Source organism: Dermacentor andersoni, chromosome 8, assembly GCF_023375885.2.
Source record: "Dermacentor andersoni chromosome 8, qqDerAnde1_hic_scaffold, whole genome shotgun sequence".
Lineage (NCBI taxonomy): Eukaryota > Metazoa > Arthropoda > Arachnida > Ixodida > Ixodidae > Dermacentor > Dermacentor andersoni.
In genome coordinates, this window is record NC_092821.1 from 121343209 (window position 1) to 121361254 (window position 18046).

General features: G+C 46.8%; 1 long non-coding RNA gene across 3 annotated transcripts in view; it reads left to right on the forward strand.

Annotated features, from left to right (window-relative positions):
• LOC129384313 (uncharacterized) overlaps nt 1-18046 on the forward strand; it is a 244243-nt gene that overhangs the window by 180977 nt on the left and 45220 nt on the right. The window contains exon 3 of one of the 3 annotated variants that reach the window (XR_011896124.1): nt 12099-12224. The exons of the other annotated variants lie outside the window; for them this stretch is intronic. This is a non-coding gene — a long non-coding RNA (uncharacterized lncRNA). The remainder of the gene's footprint in view (nt 1-12098; nt 12225-18046) is intronic. 3 annotated transcript variants of the gene reach the window in all.

The window sequence follows — 18046 nt, forward strand, 5'->3', positions numbered from 1 at the left end:
GATAGACTCCTGCGGTCACGCGCATCAAATCGGGACAACGGAATCTCCCTCTCGCTCTCTCCACCTGAAGTATGCACACGCACACACGCGCAGCAGCTGAGCCGCGCACTAAAAATGACTGCGGAGATTCAATTACGCTTGCCACTCGCGTTTTGCCCACCGCCGCCGCCTCTCCGTATACAAGACAATGCGCTCACGCTTAAACCGCATTACCTCTCCCTCCCCCCATACCGGACGTCTTCCGCTTCATCAGCCATTTGGGCGCCAGCTGCGAGCCGCTGCCCATTCTAACGCCACCGTGCGCGCCTGCTGCTAAGCTACGGCGCATTGTTGCCCTCCGCCACCCACTCGAAGTAGGATGCCCACTGCGTGCCTTCGCAGGCTTTCCTCCTCCCTATCAGCATGCTTCACTGCACGACGCGCTGATTGATGCGAGCGACGCGCTTCGCCTGGGCTTCTTGGCTGCATCAAAATAGACCTCCGCCGCTGCAACAAGCAGCAGACACCCCCCCCCCCCCCCCCCCCCTGCCAACGCAGAGCCGTACCCTTCCTCCCGCTTTCCGCATGAAACGCCCTCGCCGCTCGTTTGCCGCATTATGCCGTAAACCCTGTCTGTTCGGCGGGCAGTGCACGTATTTGCAAAGCGCGGCACGCCGATGATTAGAACAGTGCATGGGGGGTACGACGTCTGCAGGCAGATGTATGCACACACACGCATACACGCAGGCAGCGGTGCTGCCCTGGACCTGCGTCGGCCTCCCGGGGTGGTCAGCCGTATACGCCCGCCCCTCCCGTTTCATTTACAATGACACCCACCGCGTCGAACCGACTCGAGTGCCCGGCGCTGCTCTCGATGGCGATTAAGGGCCGGCCCTTCGAGGAGCCCGAGCTCTTAACTGCGTGCTGCTTCGGTGCGTCGAAAGGAGGTGGCACGTTTGTAACAATTCGGTTACGGTGTTCGATTGCATTCGTCCTTTGAATATGGAATCGTCCGTCGCCCCGAGCCGGCGATTCCGCATCGATAATGACGCAGCGCGTCGGTAACCCGACCCCACTGCACGCTCTTACGAAAGTCATTAAATGTGTCCTGACATACTAATTTCATTTCTTTTGTTCTAAATAATAATAATAATAATAATAATCTCAACACTAGAAAGAATTGCTGGCACGCCAAAGGGCGCTCTAAATAATGTAGTGCAACAGCTTTCCTGCACTCAGTTTCGGTTTAGTTTCCCGGAAGGTGAATGTGTCGTGACGTCATCACTCAGTAGGGGGTCACGCGGGAGCAGCAGATTGCGACGTTTAAGACACACTCTCTGACTCGGTCTGTCATCTGCTACGTTGCTAAAGCGGCCCTCTAAAGCGGGTAGCGGCACAGGAGGCGACCGAGCGAGCTGAAGCGAGTGTCAAAGTGCCCCAATGTCCTGCTCCCGCATGACAACCTACTGAGTCATGACGTCACGACACTTTCACCTACCGGGAAACAAAACCGAAACTGACTGCAGGAAAGCTGTTGCACTACATTATTTATAGCGCTCTGAGGCTTCGAAGTATTCTTGTAGGCTTCTGAGTTCAAGGACCGTCGTCTCTCGCAAAAAAAAAGAAAGCGAAAAGTCAAAAATTTCATGCCAACACTCTTTCAGTAGACATTAAGGTGCCTTTTGTTCACTCACTCATTCATATTTACAAATGATTTTTACCCAGTGTTTGTGTTGGGAGGATTGGCAAAAAGGCCGTAATGTTTCTTTTTCGGCTGACCAAAAAGCTGTGCAATCTGACTTTAAAGGTGTAACCGCATGGGGCGAGACTTGGTTAAGGCCACTAAACCTCTCAAAACCTAAATTTATGTATTTTACTAACCGAACTTCTAGAATTCAATCTTAGTACCTGTTAAAGAGTACTAAAGCTGAACTTGCTTCGAGCTATCAGTACCTAGGGCTCCGTTTCTGCAGTGACCTGATGTGGCAAAGCGGCATCGGCGCCATCTTTGCACCTCCTAACTGCTGTCTTGCCCTCATCAAACGTAACCCAAAACACGCTGCAACGCACACGAGGAAACTAGCCTACACTGCATTAATTCCCCCAAAAGTTGAGTACGTTTCAGCATTGTGGGACCCAGACCAAGAGTACATTATTCATGAAATTGAAGCCCTGCAAAATCGTGCCGTTAGATTGATATTTGCAGATTACTCGCGTACATAGCACCATCATCACTTCCTCAAACATCATGCTGAAATAGAAAGCTTATCAATTCGTCGCACAATATTACGTTTCACACTCTTTCGTCAGCGTTATGACCGCCCATCCCTTCACGACGATTTTTTTCGTACCCCGTCTGCTATACTCCCTCGTCGTGATCATAATTTCAAAACAAAACGTGTAATTTGCCGCACACTCTCATACGCTCAGTCTTTTATACCAGGCACTTCAGCTGAGGGGAAGAACCTGCCTTCTCACATTGCACATGAACGTGACTTTAATGAATTTCAAAAACTTATTCGCACGTATCTCATGTCCTGACTGCTGGTAATCTGCGGGCGGCTTTTTTTCTCTCTCTTCTTTTTTACTTGCATGTCATTAACGGTGTACTCTGCTTTGCGGGGCGAAATTCCTGTGTTGGCAATGCATAATTGCAGTGTTCTTATCTTGATATTTTAAACACAGGGCATCTAGTTACGTAGGATTTAGCAATGTATCCTGTTTTTGACGTGTTTTTTTGCAGAGTGCTCAGTGTATCATTGCAGTGTTTTGTTTTGGTTTGGATTTTATCTCTCTATTTGAATAGTGAGTATATATGTTGTTTTCCCCCTCGCTATGCAATACCCTCTGACAGAGGGCCTTCGGGATATAATGAATAAATACAGCTTGCCATTAAACGAAATTTTTGACGCGATAGGAGGCATACATGAAGGTATTCATCCATTAATTCGTATGTCTCCTTGTGTGCCTAAAAATAATTGTTAGCAGGCCTCGCCAACTTGCCCAAGAAGAAGTCCCTCTGAGATATAGCCTCCCTTCATATATGACTCGAACCGGGTTGGGAAGGCCAGTTTCCTTTTACAGAACCGTAAGTATCAAAACACGTTCGAGGTATAAGCCTTTCAAAGCAGCAGGAAATAGAACGACTGATAAGATGGGGTGGCTGATATATTAGAAAATGGGAAAGAGAGAAAAAACAACTTATGGACACAATAAAGCAAAAGAAAGGAAGACAGAGCAGAGATATTAGAGCAGGGGGGCGGGGATGAAGCTTGAAAGACAGAGAGAGAGCAAGAAAGAGGACAGATGGGACGATCGAAAGAAGAAACATATCAAGAACGTGTAGGGTTGAAAGGTTACGGTCGCGAGTAAGAAATAAAGACGTGGGATGAAGGAACGCAGATATTAAGAACGTGAGGGGTTGAAGGTTCATAAAGATATAGAGGAAGAAAGAAAGGAAGAAAGAAAGACCTCGGGGACAACGACGACAACCGACCGCGTGGGTTTGTCGTCTGATGCATGGGTCTGAAGATGCGTCGCCCAGCGACGTCCCCCGATCCGCCCGGTGTGTTGTATATCTCGACTTGAGGATCAGTGTGCAGGTGCCTTATGGGGTCGATTTGTAGGGCTGCTGTGGGTTGTGCTTCGGTCTGTTGTCCTCGTACATACATCATGTTCTGTACAGCTCTCCCTTCCACCACGATGACCCTGCTTACCTGCCTTCTGGATCAGAAATACGCCCAAGTTGCGTTTGTGTTGTCTTCTTTCTTTTTTCCGCGTACCGAGATGCTGGTGGGCCTTTCTTTTTGAGCCCGCATGAGTGGTGACCAAGGAAAAGCGAGTGAAAAAAAAATGTCTAGCAATACAAAACAAGCAGGGACGAATAACAGAAAGAACGTTTCTGTCGCGGCGATTCTCGGAAAGTTGTTCTAAACGCTTCGCACTTAATATTATGTCCCCCACTTTCCTTGTTTGGCGGCTAGCATTAAGAGGACAATGCACTCGTAGTAACGACACATGTTGCGAGTGTTGTACTTTTCGCACGTGTACATGATATGCAACGTCGAGGTAGTTAAAATCAAACCCGTGAACTGATTCTTCACTCCACTGTGCGCGATTTCCGTGTTGACCCTTAGACCAGACAAAGACAGCGTGAATCCGATGACAATCCAAAGACAGTACGTCCTTATAGGTGGTATGATCTAGTATAAAATATCCATGGAGGGGTGAATAAAAGCCAGCGGATGCATGTGTCCACCGTGATAGTTCCGAAACATTGTTTTCGGCTCAGATTCCGGATTTTTCTTCTAGTGTTAGGTATGTATGTATGTATGTATGTATGTATGTATGTATGTATGTATGTATGTATGTATGTATGTATGTATGTATGTATGTATGTATGCATTCATGCTCAATGTGACGTCAGCTATATAAAAGGTATCTTCTCGTATTTCTCGCATATATGGCGATACCTGCCGTGGTTGCTTAGTGTTTTTTTTTTTTTTTGGCGTTGCGCTGCTAAGCGCGAGGTCGCGGGTTGCAGTCCCGGCCGCGAAATGCAAACATGCCCGTGAACTGCGTATTAGGTGCGCGTTAACGAACCGCAGGTGGTCGAAATTTAATCAGGAAATCCTCCACCATGCGGCGTGCCTCAAAATCAGATCCTGTTCTGGGCACGTAAGAATTCTAGAATATATATATATATATATATATATATATATATATATATATATATATATATATATATATATATATATATATAAAGAAATGGGCAGGGCATGTAATGAGGAGGGAAGATAACCGATGGTCATTAAGGGTTACGGACTGGATTCAAAAAGGGAAGCGTAGCAGGGGGCGGTAGAAAGTTAGGTGGGCGGATGAGATGAAATAGTTTGCAGGGACAACATGGCCACAATTAGCACATGACCGGGGTAGTTGGAGAAGTATGGGAGAGGCCTTTGCCCTGCAAAGGGCGTAGCCAGGCTTCTGCTGCTACTGCTGCCGCCGCCGCCGCCACGAAAAAAAAGCGTCTCTGGATCCGGGCAAGTATATACAGTGAAGTAGACGCGGGTATGAAGCGATTTATTGACGTTTAGGCCGGGGTTCGGCCTTCATCAGAACCAGATTTTCCATTCTGATGAAAGCCGGACCCCGGCCGAAACGTAAATAAATCGCGTGATACCCGCGTCTACGTCAAGATAGATCATCATCACCATCATCAGCCTGGTTACGCCCACTGCAGGGCAAAGGCCTCTCCCATACTTCTCCAACTGCCCCGGTCATGTACTAATTGTGGCCATGTTGACCCTCCAAACTTCCTAATCTCATCTGCCCACCTAACTTTCTGTCGCCCCCTGCTACGCTTCCCTTCCCTCGGAATCCAGTCCGTAACCCTTAATGACCATCGGTTATCTTCCCTCCTCATTACATGTCCTGCCCATGCCCATTTCTTTTTCTTTATTTCAACTAAGATGTCATTAACGCGCGTTTGTTCCCTCACCCAATCTGCTCTTTTCTTATCCCTTAATGTTACACCTATCATTCTTCTTTCCATAGCTCGTTGCGTCGTCCTCAATTTAAGTAGAACCCATTTCGTAAGCCTCCAGGTTTCTGCCCCGTACGTGAGTACTGGTAAGACACAGCTGTTATAAACTTTTCTCTTGAGGGATAATGGCAACCTGCTGTTCATGATCTCTGAATGCCTGCCAAACGCACCCCAGCCCATTCTTATTCTTCTGATTATTTCACTCTCATGATCCGGATCAGCAGTCACTACCTGTCCTAAGTAGATGTATTCCCTTACCACTTCCAGTGCCTCGCTACCTATCTTAAACTGCTGTTCCCTTCCGAGACTGTTAAACATTACTTTAGTTTTCTGCAGATTAATGTTTAGTCCCACCCTTCTGCTCTGCCTCTCCAGGTCAGTGAGCATGCATTGCAATTGGTCCCCTGAGTTACTAAGCAAGGCAATATCATCAGCGAAGCGCAAGTTACTAAGGTATTCTCCATTTACTCTTATCCCCAATTCTTCCCAGTCCAGGTCTCTGAATACCTCCTGTAAACATGCTGTGAATAGCATTGGAGAGATCGTATCTCCCTGCCTGACGCCTTTCTTTATAGGGATTTTGTTGCTTTCTTTATGGAGGACTAGAGTGGCTGTGGAGCCGCTATAGATATCTTTCAGTATTTTTACGTACGGCTCGTCTACACCCTGATTCCGCAATGCCTCCATGACTGCTGAGGTTTCGACTGAATCAAACGCTTTCTCATAATGAATGAAAGCTATATATAATGGTTGGTTATATTCCGCACATTTCTCTATCACCTGATTGATAGTGTGAATATGATCTATTGTTGAGTAGCCTTTACGGAATCCTGCCTGGTCCTTTGGTTGACGGAAGTCTAAGGTGTTCCTGATTCTATTTGCAATTACCTTAGTAAATACTTTGTAGGCAACGGACAGTAAGCTGATCGGTCTATAATTTTTCAAGTCTTTGGCGTCCCCTTTCTTATGGATTAGGATTATGTTAGCGTTCTTCCAAGATTCCGGTACGCTCGAGGTCATGAGGCATTGTGTATACAGGGTGGCCAGTTTATCTAGAACAATCTGCCCACCGTCCTTCAACAAATCTGCTGTTACCTGATCCTCCCCAGCTGCCTTCCCCCTTTGCATAGCTCCCAAGGCTTTCCTTACTTCTTCCGGCGTTACTTGTGGGATATCGAATTCCTCTAGACTATTCTCTCTTCCATTATCATCGTGGGTTCCACTCGTACTGTATAAATCTCTATAGAACTCCTCAGCCACTTGAACTATCTCATCCATATTAGTAATGATATTGCCGGCTTTGTCTCTTAACGCATACATCTGATTCTTGCCAATTCCTAGTTTCTTCTTCTCTGCTTTTAGGCTTCCTCCGTTCCTGAGAGCTTGTTCAATTCTATCCATATTATACTTCCTTATGTCAGCTGTCTTACGCTTGTTGATTAACTTCGAAAGTTCTGCCAGTTCTATTCTAGCTGTAGGGTTAGAGGCTTTCATACATTGGCGTTTCTTGATCAGATCTTTCGTCTCCTGCGATAGCTTACTGGTATCCTGTCTAACAGAGTTGCCGCCGACTTCTATTGCACACTCCTTAATGATGCCCACAAGATTGTCGTTCATTGCTTCAACACTAAGGTCCTCTTCCTGAGTTAAAGCCGAATACCTGTTCTGTAGCTTGATCTGGAATTCCTCTATTTTCCCTCTTACCGCTAACTCATTGATCGGCTTCTTATGTACCAGTTTCTTCCGTTCCCTCCTCAAGTCTAGGCTAATTCGAGTTCTTACCATCCTGTGGTCACTGCAGCGCACCTTACCGAGCACGTCCACATCTTGTATGATGCCAGGGTTAGCGCAGAGTATGAGGTATATTTCATTTCTAGTCTCGCCGTTCGGGCTCCTCCACGTCCACTTTCGGCTATCCCGCTTGCGGAAGAAGGTATTCATTATCCGCATATTATTCTGTTCCGCAAACTCTACTAATAACTCTCCCCTGCTATTCCTAGTGCCTATGCCGTATTCCCCCACTGCCTTGTCTCCAGCCTGCTTCTTGCCTACCTTGGCATTGAAGTCGCCCATCAGTATAGTGTATTTTGTTTTCACTCTACCCCTCGCCGATTCCACGTCTTCATAGAAGCTTTCGACTTCCTGGTCATCATGACTCGATGTAGGAGCGTAGACCTGTACAACCTTCATTTTGTACCTCTTATTAAGTTTCAGAACAAGACATGCCACCCTCTCGTTAATGCTATAGAGTTCCTGTATGTTACCAGCTATATTCTTATTAATCAGGAATCCGACTCCTAGTTCTCGTCTCTCGCTAAGCCCCGGTAGCACAGGACGTGCCCGCTTCTGAGCACTGTATATGCTTCTTTTGGCCTCCTAACTTCACTGAGCCCTATTATATCCCATTTACTGCCCTCTAATTCTTCCAATAGCACTGCTAGACTCGCCTCACTAGATAACGTTCTAGCGTTAAACGTTGCCAGGTTCATATTACAATGGCGGCCTGTCCGGAGCCAGCACCCTCTGCAGCGTCGCAGGTCTGACCGCCGCCGTGGTCAGTTGCTTCGCAGCTGCTGGGGACTGAGGGCCGGGGTTTGATTGTTGTGTTCATATAGGAGGTTGTGGCCAAGTACTGCACCAGGGTGGCCAATCCTGCTCCGGTGAGGGACTGCGTTACCGGTTCTGGTTACCGGGATCAGGCCACACTCCAGGCCTGTTTATGCAATTTTATCAACACGCGGATTTTTTTTTAATCCGGTGGAAAATTGCGCGGCACCGGGATTCGAACCACGGACCTCTTGCACGCGAGGCGGGTGTTCTACCTCTACGCCACCGCTGCACTCAGATATACTCAGATATACATATATATATATATATATATATATATATATATATATATATATATATATATATATATATATATATATATATATATATATATATATATATATATATATATATATATATATATATATATATATATATATATATATATATATATATATATATATGGCGTAAGAAATGTTATCAGTGATCGCTATTTCGAGTCTGGTTCATATCGAACGCAGTGCAGGCCTTCCTCACCGACGAACAAATAACGGGACCCGAACAGACTCTCAAAATCTGTGACGTCACGGCGAGCCGATGTACAAAGTTCATATAGGGGGCCCCACCAGTCTCTCGACTTTTTTCTTTATTTTTCACATTTTTCTGACTTGACTGTGCGCCCTCTGATGATAACAGTCTTTACTAATACAGGTCATCGGGTCTGAAATCTGAAAAAAAAAGAAAACACTGCACACGTTGCTACGACGATGCTGACGAAACACGCGAGCAATACTGTCAGCCCTCACTATTTGTTCTTGGGAATAAACAGTTTGGAATTTTAGCTGTTGAAATAAGAGGATCAGCAATACGCACGCACAAATTGTAATACTCTATTCGTTGAGCGTCGTAATTATTCATCGATCTATAAACCTTTTGCGTAATGCCAACAACCTTGTGCACATGTTCAGGTATTCCCGGCACCGTGGTGAAGGACAGACGTGCGCGCAAGACGCGCGTACGGAAAGCTTGTGGGGCCGCGCGGGCTCTGCCATAAGATCGCATTATTTCAATTTGCTGCGATGATCGAACATACACGCTAAGCGTGTTCGCTGCATAACATGATGCTGCGAACCTAGGCTTGGTTCACCGCAACGGGATAAGTCGAACTTCTTGGCATGCTCCCGCGCTTGTGTGACGAAAGCGTGCTTTACTACTACCAGGGGCCTTTGATACTTATAAAAAATTATAACGGACTGTGCTACTACAAACCGAAAGCGGCGACGGGAAGAGGCCTTGATTGCGAGAGCTACTACAAGAGGCCTTTAATACTTATAAAGGAATACTAAAGGGCTGTGCTACTACAAACCAAAAGCGGCGACGGGAAGAGGCCTTGAGTGTGAGAGCTACTACCAAAGGCGTTTAATATTTATAACAGAATACTAAAGGGCTGTGCTACTACAAAGAGAAAGCGGCGACGCAGGAAAAGGCCTTGATTGCGAGAGCTACAACATTTTTATCACTTTATTTACGTCGTTCCTGATTCCATCAAAATAAGTAACACGAAAAAGAGACAACGCAAACGAAGAAGTGCGGCATGCTGCGATATACTACGCAGTGGTGAAGCAATCTAGCGCCGTCACCTAGTACGCCCGAAGTGGCCTCGCAAGCGAAAGTATATTCGGCCATGCGATCGCGTCATCTTGTCACGGTCACCGCTGCCTGGAATGTATCGGTTGTTCCAGCGAACACTTCCAAAATTTAAAAAAAGAAAGAGAAAAATGCCTCTGGGAGATAGCAGAATTCTAGTCCATGAGCGGGTCTACTCGAAGAGGCGGACATTACTTGCGCAAGGAATTGTAATGCATAATAAAATAATTAACAAAAATTTATAATTGTGTTGTCAAGTAATGGCCTCATGGCACATATTGCAATTTAGAAATTCTAGCGGGTGAGATTGCAAGCCACATCCACCTGAAAATAACTGTGTGGATGACAACATTCACGAAGTACGCGCCGTCAAACTTGCGGTAAGAACGCACTGTCGTTCCGCTCACTTTCTTAACGAAACGCCATCTTATGCATTGAACCACAAAAATAACTGGAACGCCAATGCATTTCTCCGCAAAGTTCGGGAAGGAATATCTTGAAACTAGTGTCATCCTGAGAATTCATTCCAAGTGGATCCGCCTCGCGAACTCCTCGGCAACTGTTTGTACATTGCAATATGTGCCATAACGTAATTAATTACGAACTTAAATAGTGATCTTTTTGTTAATTAGGCGATTGTGCATTTCATTTTCTTGCGCAAGTAATCTCCTCCTCTTGGAGCTTGACCAGCTCACGGACTAGGATCGTGCCGTCTGCCACAGACCAATCTAAAAAAAAAAATATTTTTGCAAGTGTTCGCTGGAGCACCCGGCGTACAATATCATCCTAGGCTCAAGAAGCGTGACTGCTGTCGTCTATACGCGGCTTTAAATGGCAGTGACGTGTGCAGCTCACGATGACGCTGCATTTTCTTGAGTGTGAAACACGGACAACTAACTGACCATGTGTGTGCGATGTGCGGATTCGTTTAAGCTTCACTGAAAATATTTTACACCCCTTAAAGTGAAAAAGGGTGTAAATGTGTCTATACCTCACACCCTTAGGGTGTTATTTATATAAAGGACACCCTATGGTGGGAGTTATAGACACATTTACACCCTTTTTTCCTTTAAAGGTGTAAATTATTTTACAGTGTGCTCAGAACTGTTACAATCAGTGCATGAAACAAGGACGAACGATCGATACGGCCACAAAGCGGCCGATCGAGTTCCCACTAATGAAGTCGGTGCATTGAACGGCGTAATAAATTTTCCGCGCTTGGTGTACACCCGGCGACAAAAAATTGCGGGGCACGAGATTTAAAAAAAAAAAAAAAGCTGAACATCTCCGCAGCCTCAAAAGGCAGTCTGGTATCTGCATTTCGGGCTTCGGCTGGAATATGCTGTCAACATTGTCGTATATGCAGTTTTACTGGCTCCGGCTACACGATATTCGGGTATTGAACGTTTTCGGAGGTCCCGTGGTCCGTAAACTTTTGTCGCCGGGTGCAGTATGTGGCCGAAACTGTACAAGTAAGACACACTGCTTGCATACAGACACGCAGCTGTATAGGTCGGCAATTCGAAATTTCAATGAAAGAAAAAAAGTTATGGATTAAAAACCACGAAATATACAAACACACGCTGGTCCAAGTGCCGCATGCCGGGTATACGAGAGCAAGCCTCTGCCTATATCATTCACAATGGCGGCCGATAAACCGGCGTAACCTAACCGAAGCACAGGGTTGCCGGCTCTCGGCAGTGTGCGTCTCACTCATAAAGTGTAACCGCTACTTCCACACAGCGCTATTACCCAACCAAAACGCTATGTGAAAATTAAATTCCACCGACCGTATTAAGCAAATAGCCAGGTTTTCGGCAGACGTCACGCCCTGTCGGGAAGCAGTGTGCATTATACTATATGCGCAGCGCCATTTCCAAACGGCTATGTACCGCGAAGCGAAATAAGCGAACAATACGAAAGCGCATGGAGAATGTCTATAGGCAGCGCTCACTGACACCGTAATTTGGATTTCTCCGCCCGGAATGTGACAGCTGCAGAGCGCACCATGAAGCGAAAATGCGTGAGGCCGGACTATTTGCGCCCTGACGCCGCCCAGGAAATTATGCCACGGGGGACGGGGCGAATCAACAAGACAGCAGTATATATATATATATATATATATATATAACGATAATTCGTCTGTACCGGATGGAAGAGCAACTGGCCTCAAGGTGTTTGTTTTGTTTTGCTTGCAAGCGCGCCGGCCTTCAAGATGCTTGCGCTTCGAGCCAATCACGAAACCGAGGCCTTTTGTGCGCTGTTTTCGAAATTCTTCCTCTCATTTTCTTTTCTTTATTCTTTGGGGGGGGGGGGGAGGGGACCTGGAGTTATTTTCTTGACATTTTGCCACGCGTTCTTTTGTTTTGTTTTATGGCAGGCATGGAGAAAACAGAAGACCCAGAAGAAAATTGCCGAGCAGACGAGAGTTATTGCTGAGGAAGTGCAGACGACAGCCAACGCGGGGCAAATATGGCGGCGGCTTTGCGTGCGATCCATGCAGCAGGTGTCGTCTGCACTCTTATTTTGCCGTGCCAGTCCGTCTCGCTTCGCGGCAATCAAGCGCATATTTTTGCGCACATTTCTTTCTGCACCCAGCGGCGTAATATTAATGATTGTGTATTATTGCGCGAAATTACATCATCGCGTGATCGAGACGAACTGAATTCTAATATACATGACATCCCCCATTGAGTGCAATAAGTTCGGCATGAATACTAACAACAAGAAAAAAAACAGTAGCAGAAACAACAACAACACTGAATTGTTTGTCTGAGAATAACACGCAAGAAAAGTGCACTGGAGTACTACTATCAACTGGCGGTATTACCGCTGAAGTTTGTCAATGGCTACAAGTACCTACGCGTAACAATCCCTAACAATTCATTGAGTAATTTATACATAAATAACATTAGTTTTTTTACGCATTCCGCAACCTGTGTTTATTGAAGCGTAAGCTCTGAAACTCTTCCCCCAAACGTAAAACTCCTATCATATATTTTACACACATCAGGCAAAACTCGAGTATGCTTCTATAGCGGGTAACCCTTATACAAAGAGAACACAAACAAGCTATAACGCATTTGATGGAAAGGAGTGCCTTATGAAAACTACTAACATTGAAACACTTGAAGTTTGAAGGAAAAGAGAAGCCGTTTTTCTCGACAACCCCTGCGTCGAATTTGATGAGGTTTGTTGCGTTTAAAACAAAACCTTAAAATTTAGTGACTGTTGGAAGCGAATTTTTTTCACTGAGGCCGTCCATGTTTACAATAAAAATTGTTGAAAATTGCAATATTGGAAAACAAACGGAACCCTCAGGTTTACAATTCTGCAACTAAGCAACAAAAATGATATCACGATTTTGCAAACGGCATGAACGTAATGACAGATCTAACGCGAACAAAAGTGTATTATGTACCGCTCTAGAAAACACTATCGATATGTGAGTAGGACTTTTGCCATGTCCTTCTAAACAAAGTAACAAAATCACATAAGCTGTAAGTATAACGTATCAAATTTATCCGCTTTAAACGCTGTAACAGATGCAGGTTGCAGAACTTCGATGTGTGTTTTTGATGCAGAGTTGCGAATTGGTAAACTTCGTGTGTGCATTTTAAATTTGGGGAATTTCCTGCAAAAAGTGACATGCCCTAAATCAAAACTCTGCTTCCTACAGTCACTAATACTTCGCGTTCTCAAACGCAACAACCTTTATCCACATCGACCAGCAAGCTTTCCAATCTGGCCTGGATGCAGTAATCATGTGGTGCTCCTCGGCGGGGGCGCTATAAAGTAAAGCTATTCCAAACTTTTCTATTCCAATTCTGCAATCAGCCTTCCGCGATTAGCCAAAAATTTTTTGGACCGCCCCCACTTCAGCTGTCTGTCACGCGGCGTTACGAAAACTGTGATAGCTGCCCGTCTGATATGACGTGTATACACTGATTATGCATGACTTGACCGAAAAAAGAAAAATTGTTATTTCTGATTCGACCCCTTTTCGCCATTAGGCCTCGGCTATTGCTCAAAAGTTTTTGGGTTGCACCCACTTCACCTGCCTGTCACGCGACGTCGCAAAACCACAAAAACTCACCGCGTTAAAGTGACGTGTACGTGTTAAAGATGCATGAATATGCTGAACAAAACTGAATTTTCTTCTGAATAGCCGCAGGCTGTCTGGTTCCGAAAGGAATAAAACATGGCTGCCGCCGATCGCTCAGGCACTGGCGACTCGTACCTGCCGGAGAGCATGGGTTTATTGTCGTATAATAAAACTTTTTGCGCGGTCGTGTAACGTTTTCGAGCACTTTTGGCACGTTTACGACCTCGTTCGGCCAACTCTTCTTTGCTGAGGATCCGCTTCAGCGTCATTCTTAAGCTTCCGTTGCATGCCGCCGCGATTTTCGACCAGCAACCGCAAGCTAAGTAAGGGAAAGCGGACCAATCACAGGTGCCAGCACCACCCTCTTGACCCGGTTATCGATATTTAGTGCAGCGGATTACTCATGGCAGGTTTCCTTTCCATTGCCGTCCCCCATGACATTATTTCAGCCTCTCTGACTTTCCGCTTGACGTTCTTTGTCGCTGTGTTGCCCACCCTACAGGCTGCATACTTGCTGGCATAGGGTTTCTCACTATATTACCTAGAGGGAAATCTGGTGCTGCTGCGCTGTGGTATGCATGGGAATGCCGGTATATTCTGACTTCGGATTGGCATCGTTCTCGGAGAGCCAGGACACCTCGAAGACGCGCCTGGCAAACACCGTTCCGTCTGTCAGAATGATTTATTTTTTACTAAAACAGCACGTAAAAAGCCGCTTTAGCCTTATTATTACGCAAAAACATGTTTTGTTTAACTACGAGGACTTGTTATTGCGTGTATAATGATATGATACGTAAAAAGTATCAGCGGGCCGCTAAAGTTGGAGGACAGACGACAACTGAGGTTTTTTAGCGCCCTAACCAACACGCCCTAACCTACGCTCTTTCAAGCAACAGACGACAAGATTCGCGCTAGCTTTGAAACAGTTTGTCGTCTGTTCTTGCTTTTCTTCGCTTGGTCGTGCATTGTAGGTGAGTAAAGATGTAATATGCGTGAATTGAAACATTTTACGAAGGTTTTACTTTAAGAACGCATTATTTCCGTAGCCATATCCACGTTTTAGACGAAACCTCTTACAACACCAGCCAACACGAGCCTCGCTGACACATAAACCGTCATTCCCATGACGGCACGGCGCCCCTTAAGAAACTCCCATAGACGGTGGCGCCAGATTTCCCTCTAGGTGTTATAGTGAGAAACTCTACGCTTTCTGGCACGGCCGGCTGCCGGCACACCTCCGCCGGCAGGTTTAGGGCCGATTTACGCTCAAACCGCCCATCGCCGCACGCCGCACCGCATGCATGCGGTTCGTGAAAAACGGGCGGTCGTCGCGATCGGTCACAAAATTGCATTTACGCTCAAACCGCATGATGCGGTGCGTTTCGCATGCGCCCTCTGGTTGTCCAAATAGGTAGCCAGCAACTGGCAACATGCATCAGCGAGTTGGCAGTCTCGTGTGCTGGCGACCAGCAAAATTTCGCGCCGTGCCAGAATTTTACTATTACGTTTGCTGTGTTATTAGTTATTTTTTTATTATTTAGCTCGAGCGGTTCGAATGCGCCTGCATCCGCACTTCAGTTTGGGGACGCGACGTCTGTTGAAAGCTGGCAAACATTCGGCAGCGCGCAGAGCAACACTGTTCGAAGTCGGCAACTATCGCCAACAGCAGACGACACTAGTATATTTTTGTCGATGTAGGTTGAAGCTTCCGCATCGTGGTGAAAACGCGACTCCTGCACTGTCACATTCTGTGCTGCATGTGTGGCATTGACGTGGTGACCCACCTTTGGAATACTGTGCAGTCGTCTTACCTGTGCCGCTTTTTTGTTATTTGTTTATTGCTACCGCATAATGTTGCGACAACATAGGTCACTATGTGCTCGGTTGTGTACGGCGCGCTGGCGCACTTTTTGTAGCTGTGCTAGCGAATGCTTGTGTTGTGGACAAGCGACGCACCATCGCTCCTCGGCTGGACGAAGCACCAGCGCGGAGAAACGGGAAGCGGCACCATCCCGAGTCGAGTTCTGAGAATCCTCCGTCGCCCTCAGCGTCTCGGCTACCGGACAGGGACCGAGAGTTTGCCCCCTCGAACACATGCAGCTCTCGCCTGCGTCTTTTGTAGAAAATAAACGCAGTCTGTTTTCTGCCACCAACCGATGCGCACTCCTTTCACGGATGGGGCCAGACCCCGTACGTAACACTGGCGATGAGGCAGGAGTTGCGAAGCGGATAATTTTTCGACCGTGGCTACAGGACGAATGCACGGCGCTGTCGAGCCTTTCTCGGGCAAATCATGGGAATCGTGGATCCAGCGCCTCGATTTTACTTCGTGGCGAGCGACGTCAGCGACGAAGCCGTGTTGAGCCGACACTTTCGAACACCGTGTGCGCGCGCTGATAGCGCAGATCGCGGCAGAAGTCAACTTAAATGATTTAGTGACACTTCTTAGGCGGCGCTTCGACAACAGGACATCCGAGCTTTAGAGCCGGTACGTGTTTCAAAGACCCGACCAACGGCCAGACGAGTCGATCAGCAGCTACGCTGCGGCCCTCGGAACCTTGACAGCCGACTGCAACTTCGGAGCGCTGCCTTCGGCTACAATATCGACGACGTCACCTAACACCCAAACAACCGCTTCAGCGGCGAACCCAACTATGCCGTCCCAAGATGTGATGCTGCGGGACAGGTTCGTCCGCGGCGTCTGGGACGAACATCTTCCGCAGAGACTGTTCGCAGAAAAAGCCTGACATTTCAATGCGCTGTGGACTTAGCCTTGTCAGCGGAAAGTGCGTCAAGGCATCAGCGAGATATCAAAGGAGTGGCAAACTCGGGGGAAATTAACAGGACGTCGCAAACCAAGCCAGGAGGCAAGCATACGTCAGTGCGACATTGCTATCGATGCGACGGCTTGCACGACCCTGAAACATGCAAATTCAAGACAGCCGAGTGCCGTTTCTGCTCCAAGGAAGGTCACGTCGAGCATGCCTGCATCTCAAAGAAAAAGAAAAACACGGAACCACGCTCTGACAACTAGCAGCTACGGGCACACAGTGCCAAACCACCACCTGTCAGCAAATCCTGCTGCAAGCTGCACACATATAGTGTACGTACACACTGCCCCAAGTCCCTCGTGGACTTGATAGTGGAGGGAAATCCAGTCCAGTTTGAGGTGGACACAGGTGCGGCATGCTCCCTGATAAGCGAGGACACGGACTACAGAAGGTGGAAGAAAAACACTCCGTGGTTTTCATGCGAGCCGCTCGATTTGTGCACATGGTCAGGTAAACAATTACACGTCCTGGGCTCCGCACAAGTTCATGTGATGTTGAGATCAAAGGACTATCTGCTGCCATTGCTGGTTATGAAGGGCACCGGGTGCAACCTCCTAGGAAGAGATTGGTTTTTGGCACTTCAAATTCAAAGGTGAAGGGGATCAACCACGTTGGAGAGCCAGCACTAGAAATTACAGAGGTCGTGGGATGACACCCAGATGTCTTCAAGGAAGACATTGGAAGCTATACAGGTCCTTTAGTTCACCTGGAACTCGAAGACGGTGCGACAGGAATGTTTTGCAAGGCTCGTCCGATTTCAGTGGCGCTGCAGGCGCTTATGGAACATAAGCTTGACCATCTACAGCCCCAAGGCATCCTAAAACCAACGCAGCATACCAAATGGGCAACCCCATTGGTACTTGTTCAGAAGACCGACGGTACACTCAATGTCTGTGGTGACTATAGGAGTACTGTTAATACTGTTACTGTTAATGCAGCAGCGAAGAAGGCATCTTACCTGCTACCAACTACAGATGAAGTGTTTGCAAACCTACATGGTGGAACCCTCTTTTTAATGTTGGTACTTTATCAAGCATATCAACAACTGAAAGTTGATGAAGAAACAGCAACACTGCTCACAGTGAACACCACAAAACGACTATTCAGGGTGGAATGCCTCCCGTTCTGAATTTCCGCTGCACCAGCTATCTTCCAGTGCCTGAGGGAGACACAGATACCTGGAATTCCAGGGGTGAGTGTTCACCTTGACGACATCATTGTCAACGGGAATAGTGCAAATGAGCATGCACAGCGTCTGAATCAGGTTCTGTCGAGACACTGAGAAAGGCTTACGCCTCAAGAAAGAAAAGTGCAGGTTCGGAATTATGTCAGTTTAGTTCCTGGGACATCGAATTGATGGCAGTGGTGTTTGCAACACCGAGAAAAAGGTTG